This window comes from Carassius auratus, chromosome 3 (genome assembly GCF_003368295.1).
Source record: "Carassius auratus strain Wakin chromosome 3, ASM336829v1, whole genome shotgun sequence".
Classification (NCBI taxonomy): domain Eukaryota; kingdom Metazoa; phylum Chordata; class Actinopteri; order Cypriniformes; family Cyprinidae; genus Carassius; species Carassius auratus.
Window position 1 is genome coordinate 12,227,425 of NC_039245.1, and position 20,674 is coordinate 12,248,098.

At 36.6% G+C, this 20,674-nt stretch overlaps 1 protein-coding gene across 1 annotated transcript in view; it reads left to right on the plus strand.

Moving 5' to 3' along the window:
• LOC113048373 (SET domain-containing protein 5-like) overlaps positions 1-20,674 on the plus strand; it is a 122,042-nt gene that overhangs the window by 18,467 nt on the left and 82,901 nt on the right. Inside the window, exon 2 of the mRNA XM_026210163.1 lies at positions 10,355-10,476. The gene's annotated coding sequence lies outside the window, so the exon portion shown is untranslated. The remainder of the gene's footprint in view (positions 1-10,354; positions 10,477-20,674) is intronic.

A 20,674-nucleotide genomic window follows, 5' to 3' on the forward strand; every position in this document is an offset into this window, starting at 1 on the left:
TTCACTTGTTTTCCTGTCAGATTAGGGTTTGCATGTTTTATAAGTGTATTATTCAGAACTCCACAGCTCTATGACAACATAATGGCAGCTTCTCTCAAACGTGTTAACGTGACTTCACTCTACAACTGCAGTTCTTTGTAGACTGGAATTTAAGTGCAGTTTCTTTTAGATTCATAAGTTAAAGCTTGTTATGGCACAAATGGACGTAAAGCACAATTTTGTTTGTCCTACCGAACTGAGGATCTGAAATATCTGGATTAAATGTCTTGGGGTGTTGCGGCCCTGTGGGTGTCCATTTGAGTCTCCCTTATTCTTGAAAGGATGGCAGGTTTCTGAGAAACTGGAACTGGAAATAAGTTGCCATTAGGGATGCTCATATTGACCGAGCAAGGGAAACAAAATGAAGCGAGCGAAAAGAAGCACTGTGTGGGATCATTTTAACAGAAAGTGCGACAGAGTTACCTGTAAATTATGCGGTGCTGTATTAAAATACAAGCTTCGAGTGATGAAGGGCAACAAACTCCGCCCTCCATGTTATCAAGGAGAAGATGCGATGCACGGTGATCTGAGGAGATAACGCACTGATTATCCAGAAACAGATGTTGACATCTACATGAGAGACGATCCTCCTTCTCTGGATAATAATCCTCTTGACTGGTGGAAAGCAAATAAAAGGCGCTTCCCCACACTCGCCACTCTAGCAAGACGTTACCTGTGTATTCCCGGTACATCTGTCCCATCGGAGAGGGTGTTTTCTGCCGCGGGTCTAACAATCCACCGTGCCATTCGTCGTTGCCGGCTAAAACTCTATAGGTCAAAAAAGAAGCCATATCTAAACATGATCCAGAAGCGCAGGCGTTTTCTCTGGGCCAAGGCTCATTTAAAATGGACTGTGGCAAAGTGGAAAACTGTTCTGTGATCAGACAAATCAAAATTTGTAGTTCTTTGTGGAAAACTGGGACGCCATGTCATCCGGACTAAAGAGGACAAGGACAACCCAAGTCGTTATCAGCGCTCAGTTCAGAAGCCTGCATCTCTGATGGTATGGGGTTGCATGAGTGCGTGTGGCATGGGCAGCTTACACATCTGGAAAGGCACCATCAATCCTGAAAGGTATATCCAAGTTCTAGAACAACATATGCTCCCATCCAGACGTCATCTCTTTCAGGGAAGACCTTGCATTTTCCAACATGACAATGCCAGACCACATACTGCATCAATTACAACATCATAGCTGTGTAGAAGAAGGATCCGGGTACTGAAATGACCAGCCTGCAGTCCAGATCTTTCACACATAGAAATATTTGGCACATCATAAAGAGGAAGATGCGACAAAGAAGACTTAAGACAGTTGGGTAACTAGAAGCCTGTATTAGACAAGAATGGGACAACATTCCTATTCCTAAACTTGAGCAGCTTGTCTCCTCAGTCCCCAGACGTTTGCAGACTGTTATAAAAAGAAAAGGGGATGCCACACAGTGGTAAACATGGCCTTGTCCCAACTTTTTTGAGATGTTGATGCCATGAAATGTAAAATATTTTTTTCCTTAAAATGATACATTTTCTTGGGTTTAAACATTTGATATGTCATCTATGTTGTATTCTGAATAAAATACTGAAATTTGAAATGTCCACATCATTGCATTCTGTTTTTATTCACAATTTGTACAGTGTCCCAACTTTTTTGGAATCAGGTTTGTAATTCAGATCTAAATTCGTGTCATTATGATTTACCTGCTACTTATTTTCGCAGTTATAGTTGACAGGCTAATCAGTTTAAATTAAGTAATTGAAGTAAATGCTTATTTAATCTGTAATGTGTAATTATTTTTATTTTCATTACATTTCTAATTGTATCATTATTATTATGAAATAGCCAACTATGTTACATTATTTTATTTATGCATTTATTTAATCTGTAATGTGTCTAAAATATCCGAGTTACATGCTTTCTTTTCTTTCAGTCTTCCTTTTTCTTGCTTGCTTTCTTTTCTCTGTAATGTAATTTATTTTTATCGCTTTTATCATTATTATTCTGAAACAGCTGACTGTTACATGCTTTATTTTATGTTTGTAGTTTTTTATTTAGATTTTACTTTCATCATTTTTTTAAATTTATTTAGTTATTTTGTTTTCATTTATTATCCTTTGCATATGACTGAGTAAACTCACCATTCAGGTTGATGCCATTATTAAAAAGATAAGTAGTTTATTTATTACATAATATTTAGCAAATCCAGTATTACAATACAACTATAGTCAATATGCATCATGTCTTTATCTGTGCCAGCTCTTTTTGTTTGGTCTGTACACAGTAGAGCCTGATCTGTACAGCTCTGTAGGGGCTTTTACCCTCCTTGCCTTGGCTGTTAACGTCATTAAACCCACAAGACTCAAGTCACAGCAGGTGCCCTGAAAGACAAAGCAGATCAGGAAGTTTTTGTGTGTGTGATTGTGGATGGCTGTAGTGGTCTAGTGGCCAGCCAGTGTAATGCTGTTTTTGTTGTGATAAATGTGTTTAGCTCTAGGGCCAGTGGCCAGTGAATTTGTCACTGCCGTTTTGTTGTTAGGAGTAAGATTACATGTTGACCTTGTGAGGAAATTACAGGTTCTGTAATTGAGTATATATACTACATGACAAAATACAGAATGTGCCTTAGTTCAGAGATTCAAACCTGATAGATATGTGGACTGGTAATTAGTTTTTCATCTTAATATCTGACAGTGCCTCGTTTTATGACTATTGTGTCAAAACTTTGATTGAAAATTATTTTGATGTATTTTGTGAGGTATTGTGGAGGCCGCTTTCTCAGTGTGTTCTTGAATATCATGGTTCAGTTTAATGTCATTATTAACTCACCCATAAGATTTTCTTTCTTTTGAAAACAAAATAAATGTAAAATTATTTTCAATCTTCTTCCAAGCCTCAATTTTCTATACAACGAATGCATGCCATCAGGAATATTAAGCTCCAAAAGACATAAAAAAGTGGTCCATCTGACTTGCAAGCTTTTTTCAAGTCTTCTGAAGACTTTTCTTTTTCTTTTTTAAAAGTGAAAGAAAAATCATGTGTCGATGGAACAGTATTCAATCAGATTTAATCTACAATTTCACAGAACTAGACTACAGTTTTACAGAAACTGTCATATTTGTCATAAAAATTCATGTTCTTTATAACCATAGTATGATTTTGACAGTGTGATATTAAAATGAAAATTCAAGGCAGATGTTTGAGCATGTCTAATTTACCCTCAGCCTCACACGTCTAACAAAAGATGGATAGACTGGTGCTACATCTTTCTATCCTTTCCTCCCTTACTTCCCAACATGCCATAATCAAGATTTATCAGTTCCGAGGCAGATGGTTTTCCAGGATGCCAGCCGCAGCCCCCCTCGTGCTGGATCCTGAGTCCTGGGCCGAGGTGTTTGTCTAGACTTGAGTTATCCAGCTCATCTAGGAATGACAGGCCCCTAACCTCCCCTCCCCATGCTCCTCCTTCACTGCATATCCCAGAGGAATTAGGGTCATCCATCCTCAAGTACCCCTATGCAGCTGAGAGTAGCTCAACACATGGTAGAGCTTTTTGTAGAACTGCATTCTGTCTTGTGGGTTCCTCAAAATCTCCAAAAATCCATAGCAACAAAACAATGTCTTTTTTGCACCTCTGATAACATTGGCACAATGTCAGAGTCCTCTTTTATACAATGAAAGTCTGGAGTAATGAGACAAGGCCGTTTTTTAATTTAAACCACAAGACTTGAAAAGAATAGAAGGCCAGGAAAGACACGGTCTCTCGTTATCAGCTGGTTTGTGAATTGGCTGTAGCAAGTGGCGGGACACGTGTCCCTCTCTTTGTTTAGTTTGAGCCTGAATTGGCGCCTTGGATGGGACCTATTCATGGCTGGACATAAGGCTGCCTTTGAGAGCGGTGGCTTGCTGGCCCTCATTATCCTCATTCTTCATTCTATTACACCTCATTTTTGCCCTGCTTCAACAGGGACTTTGGACAAAGCCTGCAGTGTGAGAGATGGAGCAGTTGAAGCAAAAACTGCAGAATTTTGAAGGCGACAGAATTAACACCTTAGTCTGTCGTAAGATCTCATTATCTCCCTACTATCACATATTATCTCCCTACTATCACATTAAAAGTATTGCAGAATCTGTGTTAGAATATTATATTAGACAACCAAGTAATATAATCCAGTCTTTGTTCCTCTCTATTTGATATGCTGTAGATGGAAGAACTTTGCCAGAGAAGTCAGCTATTGGGAGTCAGTGTTTATGTGACAGACTCGCTTTGTGATTGCTGGGTGGTCTTAGAAAGTTGTGTTTATGGCTTTTCTTGGTGGACTTGGATTGTGGGAAGGGTCACACATTATGAGGCTGGTGCAGATGCCTTCAGACATCCATAATGTGATCAGCTTTTCTATTTGCTGATGTTTTGCATAATGTACTGCCCGAATACACACACAAATGACATTTAATTATGGATGTGTGTGTGAATGTATATATTAAAAATTGCTATATAAAAATATTTAAGAAAGTATAGTAGCATTTTTATAATCATTCTCCTTCTAGATTTTCATTTGTTCTGCTGTGATATAATTTTGTTCAGTGTGTGTGTGTGTGTGAGTACAGTGTATGTAAAGTTTGGGCACCCCTTGCAGAATCTGTGAAAACGTGAATAATAATAATAATAAAAAAGATCATACTAAATGCATGTTATTTTTTATTTACTACTGTCCTGAGTAAGATATTGTACATAAAATATGTTTACATGTAGTCCACAAGAAAAAAAATAGCTGAAATAATTAAAATAACCCCATTCAAAAGTTTGGGAACCCTTGGTTCTTAATACTGTGTTCTGTTACCTGATGATCCTCGACTGTCTTTCTGTTTTGTGATGGTTGTGCATGAGTCCCTTGTTTGTTCTGAACAGTTAAACTGAGCAGCGCTCTTCAGAAAAATCTTTAAAGTCCTGCAGATTCTTCAGTTTTCCAGCATCTTTGCATATTTGAACCCTTTCCCGCAGTGACTTTATGATTTTGAGATCCATCTTATCACACTGAGGACATTTGAGGAACTCAAACACAACCATTTAAAAAGATTCAAACATTCACTGATGCTCCAGAAGGAAACAAGATGCATTAACTTTTGAACACGATGAAGATGGCCAAATTTTTCTTATTTTGTTGAAATAGTATTTTTTTTCCATTTAGTTCTGCACTTCCTTAGCAACAAAAGATACAAGGGTCGTGCCGATAGACGATAGTATCGCGTATCGACGATAGTCAGAGATATCGACGATAGTCAAAGATATCGACATAAGCAGATTTCTCTGTCGATAATCAAGACGATATTGGGCTCATTCTCCTATTAATGTATTGGATTATAATAATAATAACTATTATTATTTTTATTTTTATTAGGCTGCCTAGGCAAGGCAAGATTATTTATATAGCACATTTCGTACACAATGGTAATTCAAACTTTCGAGCCCCACTGTATATGTACTGTATGTATGTACGTATTTATGTATGTATATGTGACTGACACAAAATTTATAGATTTTATCAATTATACCTATATAATAAAAATGTATAAAGTGCATCCAGCACTACTATATTGAACATTAAACTAAAGTCTACTTTCAGCTCTCTGTCTCTTTCTCTCTCCCGCTGTTTTCTTCATGTGTCAGCAAAATATCTGTTGTTCTCACCGCCCAAATCGAGTTAACTCAGACTCAGCGTGTCGTCTCTTGACATAATGGCAGTTTTGTTCCTAACATCTCTCTGAGTGAATTTACATGCGTGACAGATTTCACATTCTTCCTGCCTACGTACTGAGGTCCATTACGTCGCCTGTGTAGGAGTCAAGGGCTGCCCTTAGACAAAGTGAACAATCTCCCTCTCCCTCCGTCCACCCACTCCTCGCCGTTTGACCAGAGGGACAGTCAGATCCAGGGCGGCAGCATACCAGATGTTGTTTCAGTAATGCTGCTGAAACGAGAGATGTGAGATACCTGCTGTGTGAAGCCTTGATTGTTATCCCCTACATGGATGACTACAGCACTGCCTTGGATGGGATCTGATGGCAGACTAACTTAAATGTCACTCGAGCCATTGCTGATCACGTCTATAGCAATCACACTTAGATTAGATGATGTCTGTCAATTGAAGAAGGTGAAATCAAGCTGGCATACAATCTGCAAGTCCTCATATGTTTGTCAGGCACTGAAAAAAAGAGGAAAGGAAAGGAAGTGTGATTTTCTTTTTCTTTTTTTGTTATATAGTAAAATGGGTACAGACTTAGGATAACAGGCACCATGACATCCTTTGATTAATAGTGCACAGAAGACTGGAGATACGTGCTGCATCCCAATTCTCCTACTTATACTATGGCCTAAAAGTATGCACTCTTTTTGTGAAAAAAAAAAAAAAAGTACATACTTTTGAGTGTGTAGCAGAACAGTAAGGCAAGCTTTGGGACACATTACTTCATCATAACTGCATGTTTAACAGATGCTCTGTTTCTTAGTTACATACATCCTGTCACCATTTAAATTGCACTGTCAGTCATCTTGTCAAAGTTAACATTATCCATATTTAATTACATTTAATTTCCTACTGTATTGGAGAGACACTAAGAGGCACGTTGATCTGCAAAAGGGTCTATCATTGCTCTGAGAACTCTGCTCATATGTTTACATAATTATGCATTTAAAAGTTGATGACCAAATGTATCATTTATAAAGTTTGTTTTGTTGCTGCAGATGAAATATAATATAGATAACATTAAATAAATATATTTTTTAACAAGTTAGCTTTTAATTATTTTTTCACTCCAACCCTTTTCTCTACCTGTCTGTTGGTCACATATATCCACCATGTTTGTAGTTTTTTAAACACTTTTAATGCATGTTTGTATCGAATCCTTGTCCACCGTCTGTTGTGTTGTGGGCAGCATTAGCCGTGAAGAGTCTGCATGGATCTGCACTTGGAATTTCTACCGGAAGCTATAAACTATCCGGGTACATTTGGAATACTCATTACAACATACTACCATTTGGGACATATCAATTCAAATTTTGCTTGCTATTTAGGACGGATAGCATGTGAATTGTGACGCAGCAACAGTATGTTCTCATTTGCTTGCTGATTGTCGTGTTACCATTTTGATCCTCCTTTTATACATACATACATCAGAGGATTTTAATAATCAGATCAGTGCTGAGGCTCACAGAAGATGGTTGTTAACCATCTCTTTGTGACACCCAATGAAATCCACAGAAGAAATGTAGCTGCCCAGATCAACAGGGAACACCCTAGTTTTGTCTGGAATTTGTGAATCATCCACTCACCTGCTCTTATAGGGGCTTTTACCTTAATTTCATTCTTATTTTTATATTTTATTATTGTAATTTATTACTTTTTTGCTTATTTTTTTTATTTTTAAATAATTAATATTTTAACTTTGTTTTATTTCTGTTTACTTTTATTTTATTTGCTTATTTTGCAAAATAAAAATAAAAATAAATACAGGAAACTATAAAATTATAAAATGTAAATCCAAATATATAATGCATATATACACACACACACACACACACACACACACACACACACACACACACACACACATATATATATATGCATTATATATATATATATATATATATATATATATATATATATATATATATATATATATATATATATATATATAATATATGCATTATATGCATTATATATATATATATGCATTATATATTTGTATTATTGTTTTATATATATAGTTTCCTGTATTTATTTATATTTTTATTTTGCTTATATTACATTAAATATATTACATTTTATTTTTGGCCATGGTTAGGAATAAATCACTTTAGATGATTGTGAACCAGGCTCAAACTTGCATCACCCATGTGAGATCTCAGTGTGTCAGAGCATGTGCATTAACCACTGGGCCACGCTTCAAAATTGTATGAATGTATAGGTGAATAAAGACCTGCATAAACTGCTCTTTATTCCTTGCTGGAAACTCTTGCTCAGGATATTTGAGAGAGCAATCTGCATGATGCTGAGGCTTGGCTGCACCTCCTCACCTTGCCAATGACATCCTGCTCCATGCTGCTCAGAATACGTCCATTTTCACTGAAGCAGCTGATGTGTCTGTTTGTGTGGGTGTGAAAATATGTGTTCTATGCTTTAAGCATACCATTTGTTTTTAATGTTTACAAGAATATGCATATTCTTACAGTATATGGAAAATTACTGTTCCCTGCTGAGCTGCATATAGAGAGCATCAGCCTGAGTTCCAGAAGTAAAAATCCCATTCATTTTCTCCTCAGAGGAAATGATTATTAACTATAACTTACAGATTTGCTATGACTTACGAGGTTATTAACCCAGAAGGCTAATTCACCATGTGTTCCCTGTGGGTTTTAGAATGATGGTTCTGAGTAAATTAAGGTCTCATTACTTGAATAGATTTTGCCTTATTTTCTGCAACATAAATTGCACTGTCATTCCTCAAACATGAATTTTTAACCTTTTTCTTTTTGCTGGAAAAACATGATACTTTCTTTTTTTGTATGATCATCTACATTCTCACTTTCTTTCTAAATGTTCAGGCAGCATCTGGCTATACTGAACAATACGTTCACATTACCCACTCAGATTTCACACACTCTTTAAAATTTGCTTGTTTTGAATCATATAGATTCCAGATCCCTTTATTTTCAGTTAGCTCCTCAGAGAAGCTGTTGATCGCACACAGTCTTCAGGTAACAGAAGGCACGGCTCATCTGTCGGGCCTCGTGTTTTGGCTATGGTCTTCAGTATCTGTGTCCCTTCTCTGTGCTGTAAGGGGTTCAGGTATCACCCACACAATACACACAACAGGGCTGTATATCAGCATAGAAAGACGAGACGATTGTTTGCCCACTGCTCTCCAGGGCCTCTGGCAGCCGTCTGGAAGGTGCATTTACAAAAAAGCTAAGTAACTGAAACTGTGAAATACTGAAAAATACTTAAAGTTGAAGTTCTATGTCATGATTGTTTGCACACAGGATTCATGAACACTCCACCATTGCCATTGGTCGGTCAAGCAGTTAGTCCCGCCTTTAGCTTATTCCATTGGTTAAGTCCAATGTTTCTGTTGTCAGGCTTGTTGTGAAACAAACAGAGCAATGACTATATTTTATGATCTACTTGCACCTTACATGGGCTTAACTAGAAAAATGCTTAACGTTTCTCAGTTCATTAGACAGTGATATTGAAAGACCAAACTCTACACAGACCATTAATAAAGCATACTAGCCGATGTATAGAAAAGGAGATGAGTCTAGAATATGAACGCACTGAGCTGAACCTATTGACCGAAACATTTTCGATGTGATCGTTTCATCCTTCAAATAATTAATTAGTGCCGATTCTTCACGGCAGTCGTACAGCGATCCATTGTAAACATCAGTGTGTACTAATGGTCTAGCGGTAGATCTTGTGCTAAGCATTGGTTGTTTCTTACTGGTCAAAGCAAAAAGAAATAGTCATCCCAGCCGAACGCATTGTAACTGGAATAAAGAATAAATTTTAAATAATATCATAAATATATTATTTAACAAATTATGCAATATGGTTGTTGTGTTTTGAGGCTTATTGTGCAAGGGGCTGCGTGAAAATAAGTCTTGATTAATTGTATTAATTGATTCTCTCCCCCGTAATCATAATTTGTGTGAAAAGGAAAGGAAAGTGATTGGTGTTTTACTGCCACTAGTGTTCATTGCAGCTGGAAACAGCAGTGAATCGTTTGTATAGGTATTTTTTTTTTGCAGTTTAGCAAAATTGTGGGTAAAGGTCCTTTTCCTAAAAAGCCTATGTACTGTTGGTAATACTAATAGTGTTTCTTGCCCTAGCAAACATGGCTAACTGTGCCATCATAATTGATGCTCTGTTTGCTTTGTGGTGTTTTTATGTCAAGAAGCTGGCAGCTGTTCTACTCTCATATTCTACCTCTCTCTTTTCCCCCACCCTCACTCTTTACCATCTTGTCTCTAGAGAAGAACTTGTCTCCCATGTATGCAGACGTGTAAATGTGCACTTCACGTGTTAATTAAATTGCATGTGTGGTGTTCTGTGTTTTTTAGTGCTACGGAGGTTGTACATAGACACCCTCCTTCCTTGTAGCCTCTGGCAAAATGCTGTTGAATGTGCCGGTGGGATTTGTGGGGCTATACATAGGCTCTCAGTCAAGATGCTGGTTTGTTTGGCTCAGGATAGGGTCTGGAAAATGACGGTCACTGTTTTTGTTATGCTTCTGATGTGCTGCTTTTGTTTTCTGCCTCTTATACAGAGCCGCTGAGGTTTAAATCTTAAGGAGATGGGACTTGGGCTTCTGCCCAAAGGTGAACGTTTCAAACTCTGCCCCTATAGCTGTGACCGTTTTGCTGTGAGACCCTATACCCCCTTCTAATGGTAAGTTGACTTTCTCTATCTTTATGGGAATAACAGGTTGTACAGTGAGGAATCAAGAATAACAGTTTTCGTTTAGTGAAGTTTTGTAGATTGGTTAACTGATCACTTTTTGAGCAGTCATAAACTTCTTTTTCATGTTTAACTTTAGAAAAAAACGTTACAAATATATTTGTATCACAAAAATCCATCTTAAGAAATTCTTATCTTTTTTCTTAAGATTGTTCTTAAGACAAAACCTAAGAAGAATTCAAATTCTTGAAAAAAATCTTTTTAAAAATCATGGTAAATAACTTCTTAAATTTAGGACAGCCCCATACTTTTCTAAAATCCCAAACAATAAGAATTATTTAATTAATTTATTGGGTTATTTCAAATTAATTGTTATATTTAAGCAATACAACAACAGCTACATATAATACATAGGAAGACTAGGAATGTGCCAAGTTTTCTGAAGTGACAGCGATGACTTGATGTTAATGTAAACATGGTCGGTCATGATCAGCTAATGCTACTTTTTGTTCTGACTTCAAAACTCAATAGCAACTCTAAAACGAGTCACATAGGGAGCTTTAATTGAACGCTTTTAATTTAAAATTATAAATATGACATAATCTTTAGCGGTATTCAGTGCACATGAATGCACAGGACACAAAGTCACGATAAAAATAGTGTACATGCCTATTATGATTATTATGGTAATCTGCAGGAAGAGCAAAAAGACAAAAGTGTGAGTTTATCAGTGCGTTATTTTTTTTCCATTCAGATAATGGCTGTTATTTTCTTAAGGGAAAAATTAAGATGTTCTTAAGAATATATTTGAGAACTTAAGAATTTTTCAAGAATTTAACTTAAGAACATTTTATCTTAAGAATTTTCTTAAGAGTTTTCTGGCTGGTTAGGATGGTTGCATGCTAAAATTCCCAACATTTATGCATCATTCAAACCCAATAGCCTCAGAGAAACATCGACTCGTATCGAAATGCCGACTTGCAGTAGGTACACATTTTTAAAACATTAAGTGGAAAAACTTTACCTCATCTCTGTATGATTGTAACCTCATCATTTACCAAAACATGGTTTTAAAAAGCAGAAGCCATTTAAATTTACGTTCTCCTCCATCCAAAGTATTTGTTCTGCTTGCAGCCAACAAATAGTAACACTGGCAAAGACAAAAGCAGAAATCATGATTGCATATGTGTCACAGTTTTACAATCCTCGTATGGTTCCATAACTATAAAACAGCGTATGCCGTTGCCAACCTACAGTATGTAGCTGTTGTTAATTTTTTTTTTTACTTGTGTAGATGAGAATATCTTATAATTTTATAGATTTTTATAAATATTATAGAGACTCTTATAGGCAGCTTCTGGCATAATTCAGATTCTTGCCATGATATGAATCTGAATTGGAACTATTTGGGTGTAAAGAGAAAAATATGATGAAAACTGGTTCATATTCCAATAGAGAGAGAAAAAATGAAGCCTACTTCAATGCAAAAACACTTTTTGTTTATTTATTGCCGATAATTCTGCATCCACTCTAACTTTAGAAGTAACAGACAAAGTTGTTATACTTCTTGACAAGGAGTGTTTTGTACCCTCCCTGACCCCTTAGTTTGCAAAAACGAGGCCTTGTTCTCTGTCCGAGAAGCACGTTGTTGCTGTGTCCGCTCTGGGCCCATCTAATTATCCTACTGGCTGTCCATCCGTGAAATAGGCATTACACTGTGAAACTGAGCCAGTGTAGCTTTCCTCTGAACAATCGTGATAGCTTAGCAACAATGCGGCAGCCTATAATGACCATAACAACAGCAAGGGCACACCAGAGGATTATGGGGGATTATTACCTTTGATCTGCTCCAAAACAGGATGGGCACAGAGTTGGGGGAGTTATTAGGAACCAGGCAAGTTTATTATATACGCTCTTTCCTTTTTTTTAGATATATTGTAGCTGTTAAGGGAAAATTTTTGTTTCTTAAAGTAGAGGCAGAGAGAACAAAATGTAGTGATAAAAAGGAAGGGGAAAAACAACAACAAAAAAGCTCATCAAAGTGTGGATTCGGGAGCAGGGCGCAATGGACTCTGTGTTCAATGTCCACTGAGTCATGTTTTATTAAAACTTATTTGCTATTTGTGGGCAGCTGCAGTTGCAGCAGAGTTCAAAGCGTGAACTAGTGTGGGTTGTTTTTGGGATGGTAAGAAACAGACTCTTAGACCAGCAATCTTAACGAACAGCATTTCTCTGGACATCAGATAGTCCACAGTTTCCTGATACGTGTTTAGGGGTGATTAATTGTTCTTGGTTAGAGCTGCAGGCCATCTCTACAGAGCAAGGACAAAGTTCAAGGGCTCTTTAATGTTGTAGAATCCCAAATTACTAATTTGAGTCATGCTGTCCCAGCACTGGGACCACAGTAATGGTCTTACACTTACTGGGGTGAGTCCCATTAAAAATGCCATGATGTGTCTAGGTATATTTCACAAACAAATCAAAAGCTAAAACTATATGTTCCATAAAGAACATGAAGCCTAGGTTGTTGCCTGTTGTAATGCTTAATAAATAAATCATTAGTTTGTTAATTCAATCAATAGTTTATCTATCTGTCTGTCTCTCTGTTTGTCTGTCTGTCTGTCTATCTATCGTTCTATTATTTTATCGTTCTATCGTTCTATTTATTGTTCTACCTATCATTCTAATTTTGGGATAGAATATTACCCAGATATTTGTTCATATGATTCACTGATTAGTATTAATTTTGTGTTACTCCGTATCAACAAACATGCATCTGACTAATTAAAACAGAACTCATTAGAAACAGATGCTGTTTTATATATATATATATATATATATATATATATATATATATATATATATATATATATATATATATATATATATACACATAACAAAAAAGTGTGAAACAACTTAAAATATGTCATATTGTAGGTTCTTCAAAGTAGCCACCTTTTGCTTTGATTACTGCTTTGCACACTCTTGGCATTCTCTTGATGAGCTTCAAGAGGTAGTCACCTGAAATGGTCTTCCAAATGTCTTGAAGGAGTTCCCCGAGAGATACTTAGCACTTGTTGGCCCTTTTGCTTTCTGTCTGCGGTCCAGCTCACCCCTAAACCATCTCGTTTGGGTTCAGGTCCGGTGACTGTGGAGGCCAGGTCATCTGGAGCAGCACCCCATCACTCTCCTTCTTGGTCAAATAGCCCTTGATGCCTTCAGTGTGACTCTACAATTTTCATAGTCATGAAAATAAAGAAAACTCTTTGAATGAGAAGGTGTGTCCATATTGCTGATTAAGTTTGGAACTAACAAATGGTGCATTAAGTGGCATCCAAAAAGGACATCAATTGGAATATTTGTCTTGTTTTTTTACTTCGGCCAACATTTAAATATTGAGTGGCTACAGTTTTATCCACTCCTGATGAGTTGTAGATGAAGATATCTTACCCTTTGAGGTGTGTCTCATTTTAGAAAACCCAATGGTGCTCCTTCTAATGCATGACAAGTGCCACCTGCAAACTGATCTCAAAAACGTTAAGGCAGTACGTCTGTTTCAGCTGTCTGTTGCTAATTTATTATAATTTTTAAGATGAGTTGGTCTTATCACATTTAAAGAGCAGATCATATGGGTTTTCAAAAATATATTTTTTGCAGATTGTAGCGTACAGTAGCTGTCCTTTAATGTAAACAGTCTGCAGTGTTGTTAATCAGAAAAGTGCATGATAAATAAAGATATCGTCTCTCAAAAGAAAGCGTCGAATCTGAACCGCCTTAATGAGTCATCATATTTTCGAATCTTATACCTGTTACCTATATACTGTATGTCACAAGGTAACACATTTGCATAATTCCCGCATGCCTGAGAAATACGAACACTCTGACCTGCCCACAAACACTTCCGCCAGTTAGTGTGTTTACATCATGTTGAGAAGACACTGTTTTCAGCCTCACTGGGCATTCTAACACAGTTCCCACACATGCACCTTAAATAAGAAAATACTAATAATGGATGCAATAAAACTACTGTAACATATAAAGTACCACACACAAAGTTTAAACTTACCACTGAGTAAGTCGATCCTGATCAATTCGAGCTTGTGATGGAGTTTCCACTTGAGCGACTGCATCGGTATCATTCTCAGGTGACATCCTCGGTAATATCGAGGCCATTTTTGTAAGCTTGTAGCATCCTTGTTTACAAGTAACCCTCCGGAGCAGTTTCTGACAATGTACTCTGCATTGTAAACAGAAAAACCAATCACAACAGGACTGGCCAGCTGACAAATCAGAGCAGAGGAGGATTCTGGAAGGGAGGGTTTTATGGTTCTTAAGCTCAGAACTGCTTCAAAAGAATCGTTTCAAAATCATTGTAAAATTATTCTTATAATATATGAATATTCTGAGAAAATTACAATGTTTCCTAACCTTAGATGCATTTAAACCTGTTGTAAGGGACTCCAACATAATATTAGGACACTTAAAATACCATATGACCTGCTCTTTAATAAAAATTACCTACTGTATATTTTGTTTTTATGCTTCAGAGATTATTAAGGCCTGTATTTTTTGGATGGGCTGTTTTCCTCAGGCAACACATCAAGGACAAATGTTTGGCTATGTTCAGAATTAATATTAGTGTGCTGCATGTACTACACTGTATACATGTATTCAAGGAAGGAAAAAAGTGCATCTGGGTGGGATTTGGTATCTGGGATCTTAAGGTATCTGGGATACCTTAATCTGGGCATGTGTGCTATGTTGTTTACTGCACATATACTGGCACTGAAAGTAGTTAATCCATGTGTTTAATGTATCCAGGAAAACATACAGTTTGAGGTTTGAATACTGTGAACAGCAGAAATGGTAAGAGTAGCATGTTACTATGATTATAATGACAAGATGAGCAGGGTGCAGGATTGAGTATCACCTTTTGCATATTGTGCTTTCATTTTTAAAGTTAAAGACCTTAAAAAGTCCCACACTATCACTCTTTAAAGGGATCATATGATGTTGCTAAAAATAATATTTATTTAGCATATTTGGTATAATGAAATGTCTTTGTGTGGTTTGAGGTTAAAAAACACATTTTCCACATAATGTACATTATTGTTTCTCCTCTATGCACTGCCTTTCTGAACGTGTCAATTTTTACAAAGCTCATCGTTCTGAAAAGCAAGGTGTGGCCAGCTATCCAGTGCATCCAGTCATTGGCCGAATACCTCAAGCGTGTGACGGAAATGTTACGCCCCTTACCATACTGTCATATGCCGGCGAGACAAAAACTTTCAAACCCATCATAAACGAGGCATTTGTGGCATCCAGTGTGGACGTAATTACTGATTGTAATGACTTATTTATGCGTTTATGCTTCTTTTTTTTATGCGTTGCATCGCATTGTGTAAACATAAAACCATGTCTGCATTTGTGATAGGAGAAATGACAAACATCAAGTGCTACTCTACACTGCTCAAAACTTACTTACAGTCTGTGGGTCAGAACAGCCGGCATTGTAGTCTTCTCTTCCAGGATCAGGAAACAGTGCTCCATAAAATGCATCGCACACATCCGAATTGAGCTGAACTGAACTGTTCTGGAATAGTGTTGTAACCACTGATTTCTAGTTGTCTCCTCTTTTGGAATGCTAAAGAAAATAGTTTCGCTTTCACAATGAAACACACAGCCCCTTCACAACATGGTGGCGCGGCAACAACAATACTACAGCAAGAATAAAAGTGATTCTTTCTTTGCATGAACATTTGGGCTGTATTATGTAAATCTTCCCACACCGTGATGTAGACGTGTGGGGGCGTGTAAGAATAAAGTGGTAATCTTATCTTTTATAAAGAATATCTCTTTGGATTTAAACCTTCAGTATTTTTTGTCAAAGATTCTGTACTCTACAGATCTTCTTTATGCACACCAGTTCACATCAGTTCTGTTTACCCAGATTTGCTTTACAAATTCAGTATAATGTTGAGTAATGTAGAGTTTTTTCTTATTTTTCATTCTTAGGATTCATCCGCTGCTTTATCAGTGATGGTCGACTAGATACAGAGTGTTGAAGCCTCCATCTGTTTACCCAGAAGCACTCAGGCGTTGGAGTGTTGATTAGTCGGGTTATTTGACATGGTTGCGACAGCTGCTGGACAAGGAAGGGCATTGATCGAAAGAAACCCTCCACTTCTCTATGCTCTGATGTTTTAATCTGCTCTGTAGTTTGGTATCACTTGTTGGATAGACTGGCCGTTTTAATTATTTCCAGCAGTACAGTAGTCTCATCCTCAGATTGCTCACCCACGGACTGTTCACAGAGCGGCTGATGCACTTTGCACACAAAAACGTGAACGTGTTCCAGTCTGATTGACTAACCCACAGTTTGGGATTCATGGTGTTCATGTTTTTATCAGTCCAGCGTTAAACAGTTGTGTTTACAAGGTAGTAGACAGAAACTATAATGATAATTTAATAATGATAATTCTTATGTGTATAGTAACAACAACAGCTATTATTATTATTATTATTAAGCATTTGAAAGCATTCTTGCTTAATAAAAGTATCAATTTCCAAAAAGAAAAATCTTGCTGTCCTCAAACTTTTGAACATAGTGTACATATATTCCCTTCTCAGTGGCTTAAAAACAAACATGCTTGCTACACATAATCACAGAAGGGAAGAAAGTATGTTTTCATGATTATTGTCTGTAACCACAAACGTTCAGCCATGTTGTTTACATTTAAAGGCAGATTTGTTTGGACCTTCATCATCGCCGTGGAGGAGTTTGAGTGGGTGCTATCACCGCAGGGGTCTTAGTCATAATCCACTGCCTTTCGGATTCCCTCATTGCCATCTTCTGTAATGTCTCCACTGCGTCGTCATGTGCTGGAAAAACGCTGTTTAAAACGTACAAAGGCACGCATTTCAACAAATAAACAATCAAAGCTTTTGATGGAATTGGGTTTTCGGAGTACTTTAAAGTAGGTATTTAGAGTGTTCAGAGCTGAATAGTGGAATTGGATAAACTCTGAAGTCTTGTTCTTGATAATTTACTGTATGTGTATTGGACCGTCACGGTTTTATTTAAAATGGCTGTGGGAGTGAATTATTGCAGCTGTAATCCTGACAATCCGTCATCTGCACTTGGTCAGGTGTCTATGCCTGTAACGTTAAACCCGGCACACGCTCTGTCCTCTTTCTGAACCTGCTGTCTTGCTGTGGCTGGCTGACGGAGAGGAGGGGAGTGTATACGGGTTGCTCCACAGGGAGCGGGCACACCCACTGCATGAGTTATATTAGCTTCCTAAAATACCACTAGCGCCAGGCGTGCCCAGGGCACATGGAGGTGACACTGTCAAACCTGGGTAACAACATAGATGATGTTCATGCTAATAGGTTAACGTAAAGCATCATAAGATAACCACATGAATCAGCATGGTTAAGTGATTTATAGGGATGTAACGATTAACTGCGAGCTGGTCGAAAATTGATTCAAATATGTGATGATTCAAATCAGCTGAGATAGCAAACAAATCGAAATATTGAGGTTGGAGTAGGAGTTTAGTGAATGTATCTGTGAGGGGAACCGACTTTAGAAAAGTTTACATCATATTTTCTTTTCATATTGCCTCTGATCAATGCATATTAAAGTAGTGTTCATAAGAGCAGCTCTGCTTTGTTTACAGCGGTAACCGTTTTAGTTTTAGATTAAAAACTACTCCCGCTGCATGTATGTTGCGTCTTTATTTGGATCATGATTTAAATCCAGTGGTTGCCTCTCATTTTAAATGGAAAGTGGTTGCCTCTCATTTTAAATGGAAAGAGCCCAGACAAAGCCTTAGTTTGTTCATATTAAGACATTTGTTTTATTTGTGTAACTTAGACCTACTTGTTTGATTTGGGGTTTGTTTTAAAATCTAGTTTAGTTCTTAATTTCACAAAGAAATGTGCAGCAGTATCCTAAAAAATCCACCTTTTCATTTACTGTATAATGTATTCAATCTCATTTTGTAAAAAAAAAAAAAAATTGGGAGAAAATCGAATTGTGAAATGAAAATTGTGCATCATTACATCCCTAATAACTTATCACAACTGTTTCTCAGGAGGAATTCAAACCTTTGACCAAACCTTTGATCTAGTATTTTGCTAAAGGAAGTTAGATTTTAATGGTTTATAGGTAATGCAATTAAATTAAAAACTCAAGTATCTCACACCCAGGTGGTTACAATGATATTTAAAATACTTATATATATATATATATATATATATATATATATATATATATATATATATATATATATATATATATATACATTTTTTTTTTAAGTTTGTTTAATTTTGTGCTTGTTTGGTTCCATTTGGTTTTTATTTGGTTTGTCTTGTGTTTTTGTTTGGTTTGTTTTGTGTTGTTGCTTTCATTTGGTTTTGTTTGGTTTTAATTTGGTTTCATTTTGTTTGTATTTTTGTTTTGTTTTGTTTAGTGTTGTTCGGTTTTGTTTCATTTGAATTAGTTTTGCTGTGGTTTGTTTTTGGTTTGTTATTTTGTACCTTATCTGTTTTATTTGATTTAAAAAATAACCTTTTCATCTTAAACATTTTAACTGTCGTACACTTAGTGTTTCTAATAGCTGTTTTCTCAAGCTAAAGAATGGTCACTGTTAAGGTAGTATGGCACATTGCATGCCTCTTTCTCCATATGATTTGACATTTGACCTTGACCTGAACTTTAAACCTTGCTGATGGTACCGTCAGTTTATTCACGGACCTGCAATTATCATTAAGGATAGTTTAGTAAAATTTATATAACCTCTAAACTCTTTCTTTTATTTTTTTCTTTCTGTCTCTCTCTCTTTCTCTCCCAGTGTCTCTCTCATACACACATTGTTTACTCGATGCTTGTTTACTTAACAATCTATTGTTTTTATAGATATAATTACTATAATCTACACACAACCCTGTGCCTATAAGAGAACTTTATGCATTTTATTTCTTTTTTATGAATAATTTTTATAATTCAGAATATCCCCAGCTGTTCCATGAACAAGTTTTGTTTTTCTTTCAGATTTGGTTCACTTAAGCAAACACTTTCCTCCACAAAATATAGCAGAGCATGCCTTAAAACATGCACACACAGGTTGAACACATTATTGGCAGGATCTCATAAATATGGGCCAAGTCTAATTTTTTTCTTAACTTTTTCTTCTGTGGTCTATTTCTATTCAGGGTCCATATTTGTGCTTAATTGGCGTTTATAATCACTTTTAATATCCTGCTAATTGTCTGCTAATAGCTACTAGTCAGACACATTTATGAAGAGTGACCTCCAATAAAACCCCCCAAAGACTGATATGAAAGTTTCTGTAGTGCGTTTAGATGGAAAATGGCCTTCAGAATGTTTTAGCTTCACCTAAGAGGATGGTTTTTATCTTGTTCGGATAAATTTAAGTTTTCAATTGACTTTTTGGTGAATTTGTTACTCCCTAATCCCCCAAATTATTAAATATAGTTCATGGTAGCACTTTCAACACATCAGAGCCTTGCAGTAAGTTTTAAAAGGTGCTAGTTTTTGATGTTAATTATCCGGCTGTCTCTCACATCTGCGTTTGCTCTGTACTGTATGTTGAACTCCACAGCGTTTGCCATGGTGACTCTCGGGTGTGAGTTCTGTTGCAGCTGTCTCTACTACCACTTGTTATTCCCTGTTTCTTTGAAACATACGTTTTGCCTTAATGAGGGAATGGATAGACACCTCATGATATGTGTATGGTGTGTCCCGTTGCTTAGGTTGACCTTTAACCAGACTAATGAGCCTGTTTTTCATATGGTGAGTAAAACATTTAGTATAAGCTCTTTGGGTCTGTCTGAGCTCCCAGTGTAATGTTCTTTCTGAATAAAACACATTTGAAGTGATTCTCTGTTACTCTACATTACCAAACTTGGTTAACTCAATGTATTTCTGAATGAAGTGGGATATTCAATGAGAAAATGTAGTGGTCTTAAATAAGAGAGCTTGGTGAAAAATTTTTCATGGGGTAGAGGAAATTATTATTATTATTTTTTTATTAAAAATGATGAAGATAAATAGATTTTATGTTGACTTTAAGCTACCTTTCCCCTTAAGCAAGATGGATAACACCTTTTTAATAAGGCGGGGAAGTTTTCTACAGAAAGTCAAAAGGATTTTCTGCAGCTT